The sequence below is a fragment of the Lichenostomus cassidix genome, chromosome 3 (genome assembly GCF_008360975.1).
Source record: "Lichenostomus cassidix isolate B80296 chromosome 3, HeHo_3.0, whole genome shotgun sequence".
Taxonomy (NCBI): Eukaryota; Metazoa; Chordata; class Aves; order Passeriformes; family Meliphagidae; genus Lichenostomus; species Lichenostomus cassidix.
Window position 1 is genome coordinate 26,385,577 of NC_139483.1, and position 21,975 is coordinate 26,407,551.

At 42.5% G+C, this 21,975-nt stretch overlaps 2 protein-coding genes across 7 annotated transcripts in view; both read left to right on the forward strand.

Annotated features, from left to right (window-relative positions):
• The window catches only part of CRIPT (CXXC repeat containing interactor of PDZ3 domain), a 47,381-nt gene extending 32,257 nt beyond the window's left edge, over positions 1-15,124 (forward strand). The window contains exon 6 of the mRNA XM_085055023.1: positions 9,957-15,124. The gene's annotated coding sequence lies outside the window, so the exon portion shown is untranslated. The remainder of the gene's footprint in view (positions 1-9,956) is intronic.
• A 940-nt stretch (positions 15,125-16,064) lies between these two features.
• The window catches only part of SOCS5 (suppressor of cytokine signaling 5), a 34,374-nt gene continuing 28,463 nt past the window's right edge, over positions 16,065-21,975 (forward strand). For 4 of the 6 annotated variants that reach the window (XM_085055015.1, XM_085055016.1, XM_085055012.1 and 1 more), the window contains exon 1: positions 16,311-16,489. The gene's annotated coding sequence lies outside the window, so the exon portion shown is untranslated. Of the gene's footprint in view, positions 16,197-16,310; positions 16,490-21,975 lie in introns of those variants that run through there. The other 2 variants (XM_085055017.1, XM_085055018.1) reach the window with 1 other exon arrangement.

Below are 21,975 nucleotides of genomic sequence, written 5' to 3' on the forward strand. Positions count from 1 at the left end.
TCATATGTTTTCTGAACCAAATTTAATTAGTTTTTGTTAATACCTCAACAAGAGGAGTAAGTCTTTCTAGCAAGCCAACATATAATAGCAGAACCCACAATTGTATTTCAGTATCTCTCCACTGCAGATGAGATCAGTCAATAAGAGCTGAAAAAGCACTCCAGAGGTAGAAAAATGTGTTGCGACAGAATGAGTGGCACATGGGAATCCTGCAGCCACAGTGTCAGTGCTGTTACACTGCTGTGTCAGTACTGCTCTGTCAGGAGCAGAAGGTAATTACTTCACAGAAATAATAAAAGGTGCCAGATGTGTTCAATATAAACTGAATTCTATGGAAAACCTTTACCTTATAAAAAATAGAAAGCAAAGTTTCCAGATCTTGGGAAATAATAATTTGAAAGTCCTTTAAGCCTCTGTAACTCTGCTTCTTGTGCACATGAACATATTTACTGTTCCTTCTGTGCAAGAGGACTCCTCAAGAACATGGACTTTTTCTGTATGTGTCTTAATCACTTCATTTATTCATAAGCCCTGCAGCCAGAAGGAATCATTGCAGACCATCTTGTCTCATTCTGGCATGGCAGAGGCAGCTGGATTTCACTAATCAAGCCCACCACTTCCAGCAGAAAGATACCCAGCCTGGCTTTTGAAGTGGCAAATGCCAGGGAGTCCACAGGCCAGCCTTCTCCAGTTCCCTTGAAACCCTCAAGGTAAACCCAAGAACTCTGGCCCCACAAAAGAAGGGAGTTTACCTGTGTGGAGTGGGTGGGAAGGATTCTCTCAGTGTCCCTGTTCCTGAAGGAAATTCCATTTATTGGGACAGAATTTCTTTAACTTACATGCAAAAGCCTAGAATGAAATCTACAGGGTGGGAAAAGAGTAGACTATTGAAAATTCAAAGAGAGTGAAAACTCCTTTCCAAACTTTTCAATTTTGACAATATTTACTGCAGATCACAGAAGTTATCTCAGCAAAGCAAGTATTTTTTCTGCCAGAGAATCTCAAATCACAATGCAGTGTTAAATGAATAGAAAGTAAGAAGAATAATTTCTGTGTCCTTTTCTTGGCTCACTTAATTGTAAAACACATTTCAGTCATATTATAGTAAGCCCCCTGACCAGATTATGAATCTGCCAAATTTTAGGCCCCAGGAAGGGGAAAAAGGTTAAGAGAGATCTACAGATAATCCCTCATATCAGAGTTTGATTGCTGCACCAGTAGGTGCATGCTTCAGTAGCACCATAATTATATACTGTGGGAAAGGATGGCCAAGACAGTCAAAGATGCATTAAAATTCAAATGGGAAATTTAAAAAAATCAATTGTCTTTATTTAATGGTGTAATGGATTTCTGCAGTACTTTGTAAAAAACTATAATTTATCAATGTAAGTTCAGAGCACACTTTAAAAAGCTCTGACCACTTTGTAACCATTCTGAAAAAAAGTTTAAACACTAATAGGAATTAACATCTTCCTGACAGTAGGAGAACTGTGCTGCTGGCTACACATCAAAGTAGAAATTTTGTTCTCGTGTGAACTAAAGCACCACAACTCCAGAGCAGTCAGCAGAGATCTCTGGATCTACTGTGAAAAAGAGGACAGAGCCTGGTCCTGAATCAGTTCACTGCTTTCTGCCCTGCCCATGCAGAAATCATAAAGAGAAGCCTTTAGCTGATTTTAATTGAACACTTGATAAAGAGGCAAACCTGTTCTAAAATACCTCTTACATTTGTAAGGGAAAAGAATAATAGAAAGAAACCAATCTTACGGAAAGACAAGTAAAGTTATACAGAAGTCCACATTATTGCTATTAAATAAAAATAATATTTAAACTTATTGAGGCATGAAACCACATAAATATTGGAGTGGGGGAAGGACATTCCACTGTTTTGAAGAAGTTACAGAGATTTGGGAACACAGCTGAAGAGTGAAAGTTCATATCAAGACTTGCTGTCTTGATGGTGTCCATCATAAATATACAGTAAGTATTGGGAGGACAAAAAAAGGAATTCATTACAAGCATTATTCCTGGTTTGGTTTTTTTTTTAATTATGACATATCTGCTGTGACACTATCTGTTAACTTTTAGCATTTGCTATCTTTAAATCAGAACGAAAAGCTAATGCAATCCACCCAGAAACTCAGCTAACAACCTTCCAGCAACTCACTACCAAAATTGAAAAAAAAAAAAAAAAGGCAGAGTTAAATTGAAACGCTGACAAAACTAAATGAGTTCCCAGTAATATGAAAAATGAGAGGCAAAGTGATATTCCAGATGGAGATTATTTGGAGTTACAGCAGTGAACTGTGTAAAACTAAAGAAATGGTAATAAAGAATGAAAATCAATCTGACTGTTAAACAGAAGGGATAGGAAACAGTGCCACTGAGAGAGGGGCGTGTTAGTCAGCGCTGTGAAACATGATACCCTTTGCAAGAGAGAGGCTCCAGAGCTGACAACCCTGCATCATGTCAATTCTTTTCAAAGCAAAACCATCAACTCCTATTAAATACCAGATAATCTGTAATTAGTTGTGAAAACTGACTTGCTCATGCACTATTACTAGACAACAGGGAACAGAGCACAGGTGAAATAACTCTCTGCAGCCTTCCTTTGCTCCATAGGCTGGCTTTGCAGTAGTGACTCTGGCAGTCTCCTGCTCTAGCGGTGGAGGCTGCTAGAGGTCCCCATGCCCCAGGGAGATGGATGCTGCAGCACCTTTGCACCTAAGCCCTGAAGCTCAGTGCCAGGATCCAGTGTGCATTCACCAATCTCCTCTTCACTCTTAAAGCTGCTGGGTTAAGGGATAAAGAAGATATCTGGGCTGAGACAGTTGGAAAGGGCTCCCTGCTGCCATCACAGCTAGCCTCAGTCAAGGTCTCAGTGCAGATCAGACAGCCTCCCTCCCACTGGGAGAGGAGCAGCAGCTGGGAAGAGGATCCCAGGCACTCATCTGCCATACTCAAGGGTATCAAGGTATCTGAATCTCTCTTCAGGCTGGAAGACTTCACCATAAGTGTATTTTATTTCAGTGTGATGTCAGGCTACAGATGACATTCACACTTACAGGCTTCTGCACGACTCAGTTTCCAGTTTTCTCTCACTTTTATTTGGTACCTTTATCAGAGACCACCTCCACCTCGCACTGCTCCAGCTGGATTCTCCACTGCACTCACAGACAGCCCTTGGCCATATTAAATATTTACCCTGGGGAGTTGCAGAACCTTTTTCCTGCTAAAGACTGAAAGCTTTCTGAACACCTTTGACAGGTCACAACTTGACACGCATTTTAACATTATCCAATAGTAACCAGAAAAATATATAAAATACGTGCTGGCAAGCAGCCTGAAATCAAATCACAAGTCACATTGAGGCTTGACTCCTGTCTCACCTTCCCTTGTTTCTTTCTCTCTCCTTCAGCATTTTAAAATCTTTTTCTTCCTCAAAGCATCCATTTAAGGCTTAGGTCAGGGAGTAAAAGCCATAGCCTTCTTTTCTTCCACTGTCTAGAGATGCACAGCAACAGTGGGGAAGGGCTTTGTCCTTCTGGCCCCAACCACATCCTGGACTCCAGAATCTGGCTTCTGCTATTTCTGCATCAGCCTCCATTTGCCTGGCCCATTGCTGGTGTTTGCTGCTTCTCTTTTAGTTCATTCAACCACTTTTCACTCTTAGTGTGCATCCTGGTTTTCACTTCCACCCTCCTCTCTCCAGCTTTCTTCCTACAGAGTTGCTCCTACCTTTCTTCACCTTCTTAAGCCTCCATGTCTCACTGCATCAACCTCTAACACCCAACACCAACGTTTTCTAGACCAGAGTGTTCTGACCTCCCCCTTCATGCACATGTGCACACACCCATTATGTGACTCTTACATGTTAAATACATGCTAATATAGAAGGAGGTGGTTAGTTATCTTCCTTCATCAGGTGGAGTGATCATTTATTCACACAGGTCTCTAAAAAGGACTTGTAATGGAGCAGTGGTTGCTTCCCTACTCTGTTGCTTGGTACCATATTCAGGATCATCCATGAAAGAAGGGAGAAATTAGACTAGTTCTGTCCCATGGGTAAAAGCAGCAAAGAGTAATTTAAAAAAAAAAAAAAAAAAAAAAAAAGGAGAGAGAAAAAGAAACCAACCAACCCACGAGCAAAACAAAACATGCAAAAGAGAGCAGACAAGAAAAAGTCCTTCAGACAGAATTCAAGTCAGGTTAAAGGTTTAGCAGTCAGAACAATATCAGAGAGCAGAACTTTATCTGACAAATATCACATCATATGTGGGAAAAATGTGAAGCTGGATGTCACTGAATTTTCAAAAGTCACATATGTTGGCTCCTCTGTACAATTCCTAGGGGAAGGAAGTACTTGTATGTAAAACCTTCTGTTTCTATATTGTTTCTTGAGTTATATTTATTTCTTGACAGTGGAAAAGTGATCTATACCTGTTATGTCTAAATCTCTTATTCTGTTTGAAGTATACCAGAGCAGAACATCTATGTGACATTTTAAATTAATGAGACAGTTGTTTACTGTCTTTAGGTCTGCCACTGTCAATTAGCTCATTTTTTTTTTAAATACACTGTGCTCACAAAATGTGTGAAATGTTTTCTAGATAAAATGGGAATGTAATCCTGACCTTTAAAAAGTAAAATTTAGATAGTTCATTTGCACTCTTGGTATATTTTACTGCTACGACATATTTAGCACAGTCTTAAAATTGAAACTCTTATCAGAGCTAACATAGAATGGAAAGTAAAACTCAGGAAGAATATCCCTAAATTAAACTGTATCAGTCTTTCCCACAGTTCCTGTGATATGTTCCAAACGGATGGCAGTCAGATGGTAATTATAAATCACTGCTTTCAGTTTTCTAACTTGAACATGATCCAAGATAGACACTGAACACCTCTGAAATAGCTTATACAGTCACCTCAAAGACTTCAGGAAGATGTTGGGTTTGCTGTCATTCTGTAGGACTTACATGGCAAAGTCTGAAAAGTGTCTTCTCACATCAGGTTTTTTCACCCCTTTGCAATTTGAGAAGGTGTTGGGCAGCAGTGGAGAATGTGGAATAATCTTCTATGAACTCAGGAAGATGGTTCTGTGCTGTGTCATTCTCAAGTCATATTTGAATTTTTTTCAGGAACAGCACTAGAAACTTTTTTTTAAAATGGAAGTTATTGGCATTCATGGTGGGGAGCAGGGGACATCCTACTGAGTGGATTTTAGACACTTTTTTTGGATCAAATTCTTATCTGTTACTAACTCACAAAAATATATTAATACTGCTCAAAGGATCGTGTACTGCACTCTTGATCTGTGAAAAAGATGGACTGTGTAAATTTCCTACTTGCAGCTTCCTCTTGCACAGTTTTCAGGATCTTATGAAATGCTACAGCAAATTCAGGCTAGAGTAATACTAGAACAGCTATGGAAAGTGTTGGATACACAAAAACACAGCAATGGACAGTAGGGGCTCTTTCAAAAGGAAGTTTGAGAACACATAAATATATTTCAAACAAAAGTTCTGAACATGATGAAATTTCTGCAGAGACTTAACATTTTACTTTGTGACTAGCTCCATTTCAATCAATGAGGCTCTTCACAGCATGTAAAACTTGACACATACACAAGGCTTTGCAGGATGAGGGCCAAATATTTTTTTTAAGAGTGTGACTTTCTTGGAGACATTCCAGAGGGAAAAAACCCACGTGTGGGGCTCTCTATAAAATTGTTGGCACCATTCTGCTTATTAAATAGACATGAATTCACTCAAACAAAATAAGGTCTAGACATTTATATCAAGTATGTGGAAGTTTGTGCCTATTCCTAAGTTTAAAAAAAATAGTGATAATGCTTCTAGATTTGTACGTTGTGTTAAATTCTTGTAAATATTTATTTAGAGTTTTATAAGCTTCCCTCTCTTACCTGTTTTACTATCTTACCTGTAGTTCTGCTATCAGGCAAAATTTGCTCTATTAGCCAGTAAATTGCTATAAGTTTCAAGCTGACTGCATGGGAAAGAATTTCTATTATTTTATCTATTATCTTAGATGTAGCAAAACATAAAACTTCCTGTCTTACCTCAAGTTAATTACATGCTAAGACAAGAATTTATTGTACAGTTTGCAGCTTGTGTATTGAAAAGCAATATATTCATTTCAGGAACAGAGTCTTAATTTTAGATCTATATTGAAGGTGTGAGGAAAAGGTGGATGCTGTGAGTGTCAGTAGGACTTTTCAAGAGCAAGCCCAATATAGTTATTGAACTATATAATGATTGCAAGATGAAAGAAATCATAGAATAGGCTTTACTGATTTAAGTGGAACCTGTTACATACCTGAAATTATTTGCCCCCTAGTTGCTATCATGGGCACGGTCTCAAAATACTTCAGATAAATGTGTCAACATGATAGCTCTTCAAGAAAGCACAGTCATTTGACCCACTGGGTGCTGGACTGCTTGTGGGTAGCTGCTGCCAGCACTTTAAATAAGAAGGCTGGGGAGACACGTGGAACATCTGGCAACAGCAGCTACTTTTTTAATCACACAGGCCACAGGTCACATTGTACCACAGCTCACAAAATCAGTGTCACATTTAGCAAATCATGTTTACTTGACCACAAGGTGTCTTGAGGTCAGATTCAAAAACTTCTGCAGACGTAGACAGAAACTCAACAGGATCTCCACAAGCCCCCAAGTGCTCGTTTCCAATTGGTTTCTCACTAGGACTGTCTTTGTAGGAACAGTTTATAAACAGTTAACAAATATGGAATTAGGTGTCTCAAGGCACACTGCTTCAGGCAGCAGACAGTCAGATGCTGCCTTTTGGGTAACTGGTTTTCAACTACAAGTTACTTTTAGGGCATATCCATACTAAAATCCTCTAGTCCTCCCACTCTGGGAATGTAGGAGACCTGGATGGGTTAACAGGGAGAATTGCTGCATGAACCAGGTACATTTTAGTGAACAGAATTTCACAGAATGGCTTGGAAGTCTTTTTCATCTCCTTGGGTATGACAATCCCTGTGGGTTTTTCAACAGATATAGCACCCCTTCCTACAGGGAAAAGAATAGTTTCTTCACCAACTGGGCTGGGCTTGATGCTTCAAAATCATCTTTGCAAGCAAGGATTCCTTCCCTTCTATAGGCATACTTTTCAGAGCAATTTCTGCATTCCTATTTTTAAAAGTTGCACTTTTTAAAGATATGGGAACACATGCTCTTTGCAAGATAATCTCCAGTTCCTTCCCCACTCCACACTGTCACACTGCTCAAAGCCAATTTTAATGCATTGCTGCAAAATCTGTTATAGAAATGTGTATAATGTCTATTATGACTTGCCTGAGAAAAAATGGGAAATCTTGCCAAGAAAGGCAATTGCATTTTCAAGGTATCAGAGTGTTTAGAGATAGAAGTATTGAATGCAGAGGAATGTCCTTGGAAACTACAGCAAATACAAGGATCAGCAGAGTAGCACTAGATGGCACTACAGCAATTTTCACTCAAAAAGCTTAGGCCAACCCAGGGAATGACGGACTCGGGTCCAGCTCTAAGGAATCTCAGACTTACCATCCAAATTTTACTTGTGTGGCCTGGGGAGATTCTGAGGGATATGAAGTGTAGCAGTCTTTCCATGGATTAAAATATAGAGCCTTCAGTTGGTTGATAAGTGATACAATATAGAGGATGAAGAGTGGAAAGCTACCTGAATATTTTAATTTCATACAGTAAGACCACAAGGTACCTGAAAACCTGTTATGTTCTACTGAACCCAAGGTAAACGTATCCAGATTCAGTACATCAGAAGCCTCTCACTCTAAAGCACACCAGAAGTGTTAAGTGTCATCTGGGCAACCAAACAGTTCATTGTCTATCTGTAGGTACAAACTGCCTGTTTATAATTACAGTGTTTTGTGCCTAAAAATGAAAATTTGACTTCCTGGACAAAAACACCTAGCTTTTGGGACTAGCCCCATAGCTTGTATTTCCTGTCACACAAAATTAAATGCTGGTTGTTGCCAATTTCTTTTCATGATCCCCACAGGTGGTAGCAAACATCAAAGCTTAATACATATACTGTTCTTGTAACAGTCAATATAGCTTGTTTTCTCTAACATGCTGGTTTGAGAGCCTACTTTTAGAATTTTGCAGAGTTACAGTCTTTAAAAGGAACAACCGAGTGATTCTGTAGCTTGCATTATCAAATACATATAGGAGAAAATAGAGCCTGTCAAGAAAATCATACTAATTCTTGCAGGCTGAACCACTTTAAACTAAATTCATGTGCCTGTGGCAATGAAGAAAACCATGGTCTGTCTCAGATTTGAGTTCTAAAACATTGTAGAACCAGATTTATAAATCTTGTAAATCCTTACAAAGAAACATCCAAGTGCAGGATATGCACTGCAACAGCACTACAAGTTATTTTTATAATATAATTATTTTTCTATTATGCATTTCTGTGAGTTATATTTTGCCTTCTGTTATCTCCAGGTTCAAATCCTCAAGGGTAATTATTATCTATTTCACTAGAATCAGTGGGAGTTAGATATTTGAAAGATAGGAAACTCTGACATTTAAATTTTAAGGCAAGTTCAACATGAATGTTTGAGTTTCTTCAAGTAAATCTTGTTCTAGTCATACAGCTATGTATACTTTAGGGATATTGCCAGCTAAAAGGCCATCTACTTGTCAGTTACAAATTAAAAAAAAACCTACTAGTGCATTCCTTTACAAAAAGGATGGTCTTTATCAATGGAAATAGCCTGACTGGAGACAACAGGTAAATAAGCTTAGGTAAATAAGCACTGGAAGCAGTGATATTTGACCATAAGTTGTGCTCCCACCTAGCCAATATGTGCAGGTTAACACCAATGGGCTTTCATCCCAAAAATGGTGGAGAATAAGGATCGTAAGAGCATAAAAATCTAGCATTGCACCCTTGCTTCAAACTGCCAACATTTAAATAGCATCATTTAGTAATTAATGAGATGCCCCTTGTGCTGGAATTGGACTGTTTGCCCATGCAAGGCTAAACCTGTGGTAAAGATGAGAGACATATGATGTCAAAAAACACTTTAAACTGTCTCCTTTAGTCATGAGCCACTGCTCTTTGAAACGATTCCTGTGTGGTTCTGAGCACATCCTGAGAAAATGTTCTGGTTGTCCTACTTCTTCTAACGTGCTCTCTAATAAGGGCTCCTTTTAATCTGTGCTTTAAATCTCCTTTAATCTGGTAATGGTTTCACACTTCTGAGATGTACCCCTGAGGCCTCCTCTCACCTCAGAACAGGCTTGAAAACAACCATAACTTGCTGCTTGCTTTCTCAGACATGTCTATGACTATATTCCTGGAGTCCATGCTCGTCCTGACAGACATGTCCTAAAAGCAGACTCCATCCTAGATGCAAAAATACTCTTTTTAGCCGGCAGTGAAATATGGCACTCATGGAAATACTTGGTGAAGTGAAGGTCTGATGAGACATGTAGTTTGTTGCTCCCATTCTGCATCCTAGGTGACTTAACCAAAGTCAATCCCAACAACATATTTGAAGTCCAGAACAGCATCTGGAAAACGTCCCCAACAATGTGGCATGCCTGTGGGAAACACCAACAGTGCCCCAGAGCTCACTGTTTTCTCTGTCACGCCAACAGAACAGGGTGACACAGAGGTTAAAGAAGCAGTGCCTGGCCTTACCTTGAGCAAGGCCAGCCCCAGTGGAGGTGTGTCCCTGCCCACAGATATTCTTGAGGACTATCCAACTGATTCAATTTATACTCAAATTATGCCAACAATCAAGTGACCTGGAGAACAAAGAGATATTTTAAAGCAATTTCATAGGTTGTTCAAAAAAAACCTTGGTCCATGTAACGCAACCCTGTTGATGTTGGTGTCAGTTGTCAGTTACACACAATTTTGCTTCACCTCTCTCTAACTAATGGTAATTTCTGCAGATGAAAAGTGCTCTTATCAGTGCTGAAAGCCAGTCTTCCATGTTGAATCACAGAAGGCATGGTCTGCCAATCCTGCAAGACAGTGGACAGTCAGAGGCACCGGGCACTGAAAGTACAAACCTGGAATGCAGCTGGGTGGCATCAACTAGGCTTCAGCCCAACCTCTTCCTGCTGTTGCTGTAGCCTGAAAAATAGTGCAGATGCATTGCTGCTGAAGAAAGGAAGGAACATGAAACAAGTCCAGAGAACAGAACCACAAGCTCACATTAGTATTCTGCCCTGGTGATTTAAACCAGATCCTTCAGACTAAATAGGCACAAACTAAGGTCTCCTGGGGAATATAGCTGCTTGAATAGGAATGGCTCTAATCTCAGCAGTGCCACAAATCCCCTTTGAGAAAAGGAATTTTGGGACACTTTAAATTTTTAACTGTTCTTCATTTTCTGTGAAACGGCACTGTGCCTCAGGCCACTCTAATAACATTCCTGGCTTGCCCTGCTGTAAAAATCTGTAGAAACTCATCCAGTCAGATGATTTGGGATTTAATATCAAATTGCTTTGGAGAACATTCATGGTTGGAAGTGCATAATAATATGTTTTATTATTGCTTTAAAAAAAAAAAAAAAAGAAAGAAAAGCTAGAAGAGAAGTGGTTTGCTTTCATCCATTGGGAAGCTCTGGTTTGTTATTACACTCTGTGCAATGATAATTGATGATTCCACAACCAGCACTAAAAAAAAATGTTCCCTGGCTAAAATTTTCAAAAGTAATTAATGATTTGGAGTTTCTTTGCTTTTATGTATTCAGTTTGAATACCTTGAAGAGGAACCTGGTTTGCTGAGCACTGACTTTCTGCAAATGGTCCAGCTTCCTCTCAAAACCTTCAGGCCCTGTCATTTTAAGATCATGGTAGATACTGTTTACTGGTAACAAAAGTATGCCAATTCATAAATTAGTAATAGAGCACCAGAGTAGATCACAAATAAATCCATTTCAAAGGAAAACATTTTTAAATTATACCTTCCTTGCACCTGCAAGAGCAGACTTCTTGACTCTTGGGATGATTGGAAATTACTTAATGAACAAACAAACAAGCAAAAGAGGGTAGGCTAGGGACAGGTTCTAGCAGTTGCTTTGTATTACTCTGTAAAAGAAAGATCAAGAATGCATACTACAGTCTTGGGTGGTGCTTGGACATGTCAGAGTACTTTTGAATGTCACTGCATGTGTTGTGCCTGCCTGAAGCTGTCCTGGAGCCTGGGTGTCCTTTCTCTGGCAGGAGGAATTCCTATTAAATCCTGTGCAAAGTGGGGAATCTGCAAGCAAATCAGAAAGTTGATGTTTCACCCTTGGTGTCAATGCTTATTCAAGGTAAAGAACAATGGACAAAGGAGCAACGTAGATGTTCTTATTTCATCCACCCAAATGACTCAGCTTCCAAAAAAATCAGAAAGGCTTCTAGGTTTTTTCCTCATCTCAGCTGCAGTGGAGCAGGCAGATGAAAGCAGAGGACTGAAGGAGAAAGAAAGTAACCAATCCCTTCTGAGCTCTTCCACCACCACAGTGATTAGACTGGAGTATCCTTAGTTCATGCCCCTCTATTTCTAGTCATGTTTAGTTAGCCCAGATTTAAAATAGTTGGACCTATATTTTCCAGTTTGGTGCAGTTGTTTTACCGGCCTTGCCTTTTCTTTGAAGGAGAGTCACTGGCCAGGGCAGGTGTGCTGGATGTTCAGGTCAACATTTCAAAAATATATTTCTCTTCTGATACCTGAGGTTCTTGCATTTTAAGTGTAGACTTGCCTTCTATTTATTTAGGCAGGGCAGAATTTTCCCTTAAAATTAAGTGAGTCTGCTTGTGAACAACCAGATCATCATGCTGTGACTGATTACACATGCAAGCAAAACTGCCAGAGGTCAGCAAAGGCAAAGCAGGGCAGCACTTGGTAGGTGAAGGTGCCCAGCAGGAGCTGGCTGGCCTGTTGATGGGAGCTCCTCCATTCTTAATCTTGAAGCTGTGCCATGTTGGAAATATTTTTGTTAGATTAGACACCAGACAAGACTCTGCATTTCCTCTACCCTTCCCAGGACTGTCCATTTTTGCTTTGCAGAGGTCTCTGTCCCTATTGCAAGTCCCTCTTGCCAAATCTTGTGGTTTGTCTAGTACATGCTCATCAGCCTTTTGCTTCAAGGTATCCTTTGCTGACACGATTTATCCAGAGACGCCAAGATTTCCTCAGCAGGATAATTAAAGTGGTCATTGTTTTACTCCTGCTCTCTTTCCTTGGTATTATCTTAGATTTTCCATCACTAATTATTATTCTCTGCTTGGCTGAAGGAGAGAGTAGTGTTCATCTCACTCTGAATGGAAAAAGCCTGGAAGTAAGGAGGCAGCATTAAATGCTCACACTTCTGACAACTGCTCTGACTCTCATGGGCAATCCTCTGTCTGTGTGTCACCATGGCCTAGAAAAATCACCCCAGCACAGGAAATTCCTACCACTGAAGCTGCACCTCAGTTCCATAGACACACAGATTTCTGGGCACAGGGATACTGGATCTGCCACATCAGCCAGAACTGAAAAGTGCTCTTTTGTCTTGCTGAACTCCACTTCAGTTTTACAACTCCAGACACACTGAGGTTTGGTACATGGCAGATGCTGTTAGGAGTGAGGGGAGAACAAGTACATTGACTAACTTCATGAAACTTTATTAAGTTCCATGTGCAATTAAAAAGTTTTATTTAAGGTCTATGCCTGCATTTGCTTTCTCAGAATTGCACTAGGCTGCAGAGAGGATAAACTCTGGAGAAGGGAGTGGGAGAGAGTGCTCGGGGTTGCAGAGGTTGCCAGGGTCAGACAGTTTGTAACACAGGAGCAGGATCAGCCAGGGACACACAGAGAAGCAACGATCCAGCAGATCTGGGCTAAGGTAAATGTGGCAGCTCGGGGCTGGTGAAGCAACCTCGGTGGCCCATAGCACAGCAAGTGGGCAGTGTCACCCCGGAGCGGCAGACTGAGGGCACTGTGCACAGCATGCCCCGCAGCGCTGCATTGTTGGCAGCACACACCCCAGGCTGGCGGCATGCCTGGGAAATAAACACTAAAAGATGAAAGCAAGCCAATGTGGGAGGTAGCAGCCGGCTCAGTTTCCAGCCTCTGATCACCTTCTTCCAAGTGGTGTTTCCTCACAGCATCTCCTTGTCCTCCTACCATGCATGGATCATTGCCCTCCATCAGGCAAATTAATTGCCTTATGAAAGAAGGACTTGCCCAGAAATTTTCCAAGGGAATTGCTTTTCATTCAAATGTGTGTGCACATCCTGAGAAAGGAGGTGATCTGATTTCTTCCAATAGGCTCATTGTAGCCTCATAGTCTGGAGCACCCACAAGAGCCCATGGCTTTTCCATATCCTTCTCAGTCTTACTGACAGAGCTCTTCAGATGTCCATTCTAACACAGTAGTACAAAAAACCCATGGCAAGTACCATCATGCTTTGAGGACTCAGAGCTAGTCCTTTGCACCAAAGCCTCCTCACAAAATCAAAGCAGGTCCTACAGCTGTGTAGGTCAGGTTGGTGAAGCCTGGGCATGATAACCACCAGCTGCACAGTCTCCACCCTGCTGAGCTCTGCCCACAGTCTAGCTCTGCTGGTATTGGGAATTTTTCTTCTTGTTTATAGCAAGTAGCAGCCTATTTCCTTTATCTTCCTTCATCCTATCATTGGATCCTCAAAATGAAACATATGGTAAAAAGAACAAAGCCATTGATTATTTCCCTCCACCCAGTTACAAGTTCTTTGCCCATATAGCAGGTCAGAATGGCAGGTGTTTTCATTAGATGAAAACTACTGCTGAACCTTAATCCCAACAAAAACACTAACATCAAGAGGACCTGCTCCACAAATATGAAGAGATATAGCAAATCTGATGGTTTGTTACTAAAGCTTTATACTTCTGATAAGTTTTAGGTATCTAGCATAAAAATATTTACTTCATACTGGAAAAGAAAATGCTACAGCTTGCTAACAGAATTAATTAAAAAGCGAAACAGCCTATAAGTTGAGCTTAAAACTGACTTATGGAACTTTTATACAAGTGGAGTCAGTGTTGGATAGAAAGACTGCTGTGGTTTAACCTGTGCCTTCATCCTCTTTATATCCTCCCTTCACGTATTTATACACATCGATGAGATCCTCCTCTAAGCCTTCTCTTCTCCAGCCAGAACAGCCCCATCTCTTCCAGCCCCTCTTCACAGGAGACGTGCTTCAATCCCCTGATATCTTAGTGACCCTTTAGAACTCTCTCCGGTAGCTTTGTATCTCCCTTGTACTCGGGAGCTCAGCAGGTTCAGCCTCGGCAGTGCTGAGTAGAGGAGCAGAATCAACTCCCTCAACGTGCTGCTGACATGCAGCCCAGGATACTGTTATCCTTCACTGCCTCAAGGGCACGTTGCTGGCTCGTGCTCAACTTGGTGCCCACCAGGACCCTCAGGTTCTTCTCACAAAGCTGCTGGGACAGCCCCCTGCACGTACAGGCACCGGGGGCTGCTGCTCCCTAGGTGCAGGATTTCACATTTCCCTGTGCTGAACTGTTCACTAGATCCTGGCTATGCTGGCTCTGTATTTATTTTGCCTGTTGTTGCTACTTGTTAGCACATCCTTTCTTGCACTGTTTAGGCAGGACTGCCAAGTGGCAATTTAGCTGCATTCGTGTGGGGTGCACATGAATCCTTCATGAGTGCTACCCTGCTCTAGAAATGTAAATTCACACATCAGCCTCATCAGTATCATTTTGAATGCAACTAACATCAATTATGTGTGTTTCATTATATTTTTCATCCTCTTCTAGGGTGCAGAATTGCTTATACAGTGCATTATTTCATCTTTGGGTGGTTTTTGGGTTTCTTTTTTTTTTTTTTTGCTGTTGATGTATATGCTAGCCTGTGTTCTGTATGCTGAAGTATTTTAAGCTGTTTTTCCTTCAAGCTAATCCGGGGTGGTTACCTCAGGCTCTCACAGGGCAAGTGCTGCACCTTCCCCTGGAACATTTGCTGGCTTCCACTGAACTTGCTACAGTTTGTTGAGATTTTCTTTTCATTTTGGGACCCAAAACCGCACATACTATACCACATGTAGCTGAGCAGAAATAAATAATCACTTTCTTTGGCCTACTGGCTATGCTTCCAGTGGTCTGACCCGGGATGCTCTTGGCCTCCTTTGCTGTCAGGACGCACTGCTGGCTCATGGCCAACCCACATCCTCTCCTGCAAAGCTGCTCCACAGCCTATCAGTCCCCATCTTCTGCTGTTGCAGTGGACCGCTCCTTCCCAAGTGCTGGACTTGCCGAATTTCCCTGTATTTGTCCTTTCTGAGTTTTATAGACTTCCTGTCAGGTCATTCCCCCAGCCAGTCTAGATCCATTTAAATGGCAGCTCTGTCCTCTGGCTCTCCCACTGCTCCTGCCTTAGCACCACCTGCAAACTTGTTGAGCACACACTCCATTTCCTCCTCGAAAGCCTTTCAGGAAGATGTCAAACAGAACTGGCCCCTGTCGTGCTCTGCCTGCTCTGCTTCCAGTACACTAAACCACGGGCTTTTCCCTCTGAGCCTGACATCTGTGCGTCTTTCCCACCTCAGTGTGCACCCTGCATGTCCCACTGTGTCTGCCAGGTACAGGGGGATGCGATGTGCTCTGTCACTTGGAACACCACATGTCTTTTTGCGCTGCTGCAGCAGCGAGCGATTCCTCTGCTCGACGGGATCGGATGTTACTTCACTTGACTTAGGCCAAGCCATGCATTTACTCCCCATTATAGGGAGGAAGGGAGAGGAACGGGGTATTGCTGCCAAAGACACCGACGTGTCTCCAAGAGTCTCCCCGCGTAAGCACTCGCTGCTCCCGTCAGCGTGCAAGGAGCCGCCTGATTGCTGCAGGCGCAGCGCCGGGGCGGTCCCTGCTGCGCAGCATCCGCCCCTTGGGAGCTGCGCCGGGAGAAGGCAGCTTCCCGCCGCCGCTCCGCCTGTGCCGCGAGTGTGGCGGGGAATTCCGGCTCCGGCGGGGCGGGGCGGGGCGGGGGCTCCGCTCGGCCTCCCCTTGCCCGCCGCCTCCTGCCGCCCGCCCCACACGTCACTCCGCCCGGACTCAAGATGGCCGCCGGCCGGCGAGCCCATTCCCGCAGCGGGCATCGCGCCCGACTCCAAGATGGTGGTCAATGGAGGCCACCGGAGACAGCCTAGCGGGTCAGTGCGAGCGCCGCGGCCCGGTTGGCTGGGAGACGCCCCGCCCCCGCCATCCCGCCGCTCCCATTGGCGCCGCGAGGGGCCAGGCCGGCTCTCATTGGCCGCCGAGGTGTCGCTCCCGGTGTCTCCGCTCCGGGGCCCGGGGAACTATTTTCCATTGGGCGGAGGGAGGGGGCTCGGTCCGGTCGCTCCGGGAGCGGCACCGGCGGCGGGCCCGGGCCGGGGATGCTGCGGGCGCTGCCCCCGCCGGGACGGCGCTGAGGCGCCGCTGCCCCCGCCGGGACGGCGCAGCGGTAGGTGCTGCCTCCGGTCGGGGCGCGGGCGCGGGCGCGGCGGGCGGGCGGGACCCGCCTGCGCCGTTCGCCCCCCGGCGGCCACGGGCGGCCGCGGCCCCGCTGCCGTCCGCCGAGGCCGCGGCTGCGAGCGGGAGGGAGGCGGGAGCTGCCGCCCCGTCCCGGCCCGAGGGAGCCGGGGGAAGGGACGGCGAGGGCTCGGCTGTGCCCGCGCCCGGGAGAAGGGCGCCCGGGGCGGGGGAGGCGGGAGCGGTGTGGGGGGGCGGCTCCGCTCGGTGCCGGCCGCCCCGCTGAGGGCTGGCGGCGCAGCCCCGGGCGCGGAGGGGCGAACGTGCCCAGCCGGGCGGCAGCGCCCGGTGCCGGCACCCGCGGTGACTGCGGGGCCGGGGCAGCAGCAGCGGGGCTCGGCGGGCTCCCGTGTCCGAGTTCGCACGCACGGTTTGGCCGTATGGAAATCAGCCTGGCAGAATCGCCACTAAAGAGCCCTCGGGGCGCACAGCCTCCTGTTAACCTTCTGCGGAGCGCCGTGCCTTGAGCATCAGGCCGTGTTCCCTCGTGAGCGCTCATAAAAGTTTGCAAGTGGTCTTTCTAAGCATCTGACTCGAAGTTATGAATGGTTTCTTGGAATTGTAGGAGCAGTAAATCGAGTTATTTCTGCTGCTGTTGTTATCTTTGTACTTCAGTATTTGCACTGAATCACAGTAGCTTAATCCTGTGGAATACATTTCTGTCTCTGAATGTTTATTTCATCAAGGTTGTGTATCATCTGAACAGGTAGTCTTTCGAACCCAGCATGTACAATAGTCATGTTTCCATTCCCTGAATACTTACAGAATGCTCCCCTCTTTTATTTTTTCCCCTCTCCTGTGAAGCTTATTGAAGTTTTCTGCACTGTTTTTGATTGTAAACTATAATTTTTATGCTGTTCATCCTATGGGGCCATATCCCATTATGTGAGGTGTGATCCCTGGCCATACCACAGAAACCGAAGATGCTTTTTCATTGAAGCTAATTCCAGTGTGGTTTGGGAGTGTTACATCCATAGAAATCTTGAGGTGTGATCCATGCACCTCAGGAGCTCGTGTCATGCAGGTTTGTGCCATTAAATGCTTCCCACTGAAGATGTCATGCAGCTCTCAGCCTGAGCATAACCCCCGTTACCTCAAATATCCCCAGCTGATCAGTTTGCTGCAGTGAGACATTTGAAAGGAGGCAAGTTTCCAAGTTAGCAACCTCCTACTTCTTTCAGTTGTCAGTCTGTAAACCAGGATACTCAAATGGACCTCGTATCAAAGCGATAGCCTTAGCAATAGAGTCTCTGTCAGGACAGACTCAATTCTTTACATTTTTGTACATGACTGGCAGAGTGAATTAGCTATACTGCTAGGGTGAATTATTTGTCAGTCCAAAGCAAACTACTGAATGAGAGAAAACAAACCCCTTTTGTGACCTGGTGGACTGAGCTGATGAAAACTGTTCTGATTTTCCAGTTGGTCTAAATGTCTTGCCTCTACTCTGGTTTTCAGAATTGCATTAGCAGTACAAACCAGGCGGTGAATTCAGACAGCTGGGTAGCAGTAGCTTGACATGAGTTCATATGTATGAGAGCATTGGGAAAATGCATGGGTTAGTCCTTGGAGGAATATCTAGAATTTCTCTTCTATTGCTCTTTTAATAACGGCAGGTACATCTAAGAAAGAGGGAGCAGATGGGAAGGGATTAGAAATCAACTGTGTTCTAGCAGAAAGAGTTTGTTTTTTTTTAATCTTCTTTGAAACATGTGAAACCTGTCACTCTGCAGCAAGGTTCTACAGAGATGACTGACTGTCCATCAAATTGGATGTGGCAAATGATGTGTTTCCGGAATGGACATATAGCCCAAGATGGTATAATGTGCATTTTTTGGGCTCATTCGTTATGTTTAAAGTTAAGAGATGTGTTTTAGTCTAATCAAACAACAGTGATGATTGTTGTTAATAGCTGTAAACTACCTTGTCCTGTGATAGCCTCTTTCCAAACAACTCAATTTTTGGTAGATACTTTGTGGATTCAGATCACTCCATGAGACCTCCATGCAGCAATTTTACCTCTTTGTAAAATTTAGTTAAAGTGGTGATATTCTATTTACTGAAACAAATAGTGAAAACAAATGTAAAATCTAAACAGGATACCTTTTTGTTTACTAAATCATACATTCCTGTCTTTGTAGAATGAAGGGACTTTTGATGTAAAGGCTCCATCATAAACTCCTAAAATATCGATTTTAATTCCAAAGTATTGGAATAGGTTGGCTAGTTAAGTAACTCTTGAATATCTGTCTACTTTAGGCTGATTTCCTTGTCTCTTGTTTCCTCAAGAGCTCTGCTCCGTAGTTTCAACAGTGGGGGAAATTAGCACTTAGTTTTAAGTTGTGGTATTTGTGCCTAGAGGCTTTGGGGAGGCACAAGGTTTGGTTGTGTTGAGCAACATGCAGTGCCTCCCCTCCATCTGATTGTGGCCTGCACTGTACTGACAAGCCCTCTGTCTTCCAAAGATATCTACCCAGTTAAAAAAACCGTGTTTTGATTTATGGGGTTTGGGGTCTGAAGGATGATCAGCTTTTCTGATATGTTGACCTATGCATTACTTTGAAACAAGCATGCAATTGCTCCATTAAGTAAGAAGTGCCCTGGAGTGGTATGTATTTGTGTGGTTTGGTTGTTGGACAGCTTATTTTAATCTTTGAGCTATATCTAGTTAAAATGTTGTATTTAAAATTTAGTAAATGTATGCTATACCTTCTGGAGCCCTTATACTTTGTCAGCTTGATAAATTAACTTTGACACACTGAATATTTTTCACCAGCTAACGTAGCTGTGAGTTAAGTTAAATAAAGGAGAAGAGCCCACATGCTCTCTCCATGCATACAGCTGGACATTTCTGTTAAATTTTTCAACAAAAATGAAATTTTGATTGGTTCTTAAAGCTTCATGAATACACTAATTGGTGAATCATCTAATGTGCAGTTTAGTTTCAGGAAATATGAAATGGCTCACTAACTTTGTAGTTACAAGATTATGCAGACCTTCTGAAAATCTCAGTAAGAAAATGTGTGCAGTGGTGGTGGTTGATATTTTTGGCTGTGAGAGAGGTTGGCTAAAACTCAATGCAGTTATGCATAGTCTGCACTAGTTTATATGGTAGGAACTCACTTGAAGAATTATCTGGAAGGAAGAGGGAATAATTTTACAGGTTTATCTGCTCTCGGGACCTTATCCAGATTTTGCTGATGAAGTTTGCAGTCAGGAACCTCTTCTGGCTCTGTAACGGGTCCTGGATGTGGTTGCTTTTCACCCTGTGCTTTTACAGTGCCGTGGTTGTTGAATTCTTCAGCCTTAATGTTGGACAGCTGCAAAACATTTAAAGCCTATCTTTGAAAGATTGGGATAAGAAGGAGGGGGAGATGGAGGCTGGCCCAGATAAGTAATACTTCTCGAGGATTTTGAAGTATTTTCTTCATGTAGCCGTATACAGTGTGTTCAGGGCTAGCTGAGACTACTTGATTATGTACTACCGTATCAACTGAAGTACTTAAACCAGTGCTCCTTTCTTGTGAAAGTTTGAGTCTTTATAGTGGTTGAAGAATCAGAGGATAGGAATTTGATTTTCTTTTTGCTGCAACAGAATAAGAGCAATTTCAGTGCAGTACATAAGTACTCTTTGTAAACTCAAGGTTTTTATAGCAAATATTTTCACTGTTGTTGAAGGTGCATGGAGCATTCCTTAAGATACTGTTGTATTGCAATGTATATTGCAGTAGTTATGGTGAGCACCAGTTTCTTACAGGTAGAAACTTTTACAGTGTTTATAAGCGCTTCAGTGATTTCTGACTGGAGCACATTTATGGAGGTGAAATTTGAAGTATTGCTTAAAAATTTAATTAGGGTAGGAGCAATCGAAAATAGTTTTTCTGCTGTACTAAATCTGGTATCATTCTTGTTCCTCCTCAGCAGAATGAATTCTGATAGTAATTCAACAGTCAGCTTGGCTCCCAAATGAAATAACTTGGGCCTCATCGCTCAAGACTCAAATGTCAATCATAGGATTAAGAATTGTAATTCAGGGATAAAAAATGTCTGGCACTTACTACCTAATATTCCCATTAGGCTAGTAGAGACACAAGGACTGCAGTTGAATGAATTAGGCTTGATCAAGACTGTGATAAAAACTGATTAAGATAACCTCTTAGACTTTTTGGCTTCTAATAACAAAAATTTAGCTTGTAGTGGTTGCTTATACCAGTTTGACTTAATTTTCTTCATGGAACTTGCCTAGCTAAGGATGAACATGTTTAATGGGTTAGACCCTGTTTCTTGAAAGGAGCTTGAACAGGAAACTTCCATCTTCAAGATGTCTCTAACTTCTGATACTTGGCGTTTCATCTGTTTAGGTACATCTTTTTTTTATATCCAACTATCTACTCTGCCTCGGTACTTTGGGATTTTGGTTTTGCAGTAAAACCTGTGCAGCGCTGTTTGATTTACTGACTGATTTGCTTGTGGAAAAGGTACCCATTACTAACTTTGGTTTTGGGAAGCTTTTACATTTGGCATTTGTGAAGGAGAAATTGTAATCATTCCACTAGTGCATTAAGAGATCTTTTATTCTTTTGTAGTAGCATATGGATAATGTGAATTAATTTTAGATGGCAAATTGTCTTTAATCTTCAATTGACTTGTATCAATTGACTTTGTGTGATAAATTCAGTTAAACACCGTACTTAGTTTATGCTTTCTTAAGTCTTTAGTTTTAACATTCCTATTGGGGAATAGTGAATTAAGTATTTTTTTAAAAATACATTAAATCTCACTTGGATAGAAAATGGAAGTCAAATATACAAAAAGCTTTTTAAAACTGGCTCATAGTTTATTACTTCAGATGTGCAGGATGAGAAGTTAACCTGTCAATTTAATAAAAATAATTTTTTTAATTTAAAATTTGCTCAATAAATTAAAATTTCTGTTCTGTTGTGTCTTGCAGTATTTTGGTCTTTGTATATATGATTTCTCATTCATTTGTCTTACTTGTGGCTCGGATGAGGAAAATAACAATGTATTTTTAAGCTGTCAAACAGTTTTGGTGGTAAAATTATTAACAGTTAAGATTGAAAGGTCTGGCTAAGAGGTTATCAAGAACATTCCTTTCATCCAAAAACTAGCAGTCTCATTGTTTCCAACTTTGCACCTCAGGATAATATCAGGCCATCCCTGTAGGCTCCAGCAAGAGCCATTTCCATATTGTTAGGTTATTTACTGCCTTAGTCCTCATTAGGATTGTGGCTGTTTAGCAACAGACTTAAGGAGTCCATGCCTCCCAGGGAAGGATACCTGGCTTTGTTAACGTTGATGTAATTGCTTTTGCTTGCCTTTTTTTGGACCCAGTTGGGTCTCTGCAATCACTTGGCAGAGAATCTCAATGTTCTCTCACTGTGATCATAGTTAATAAAG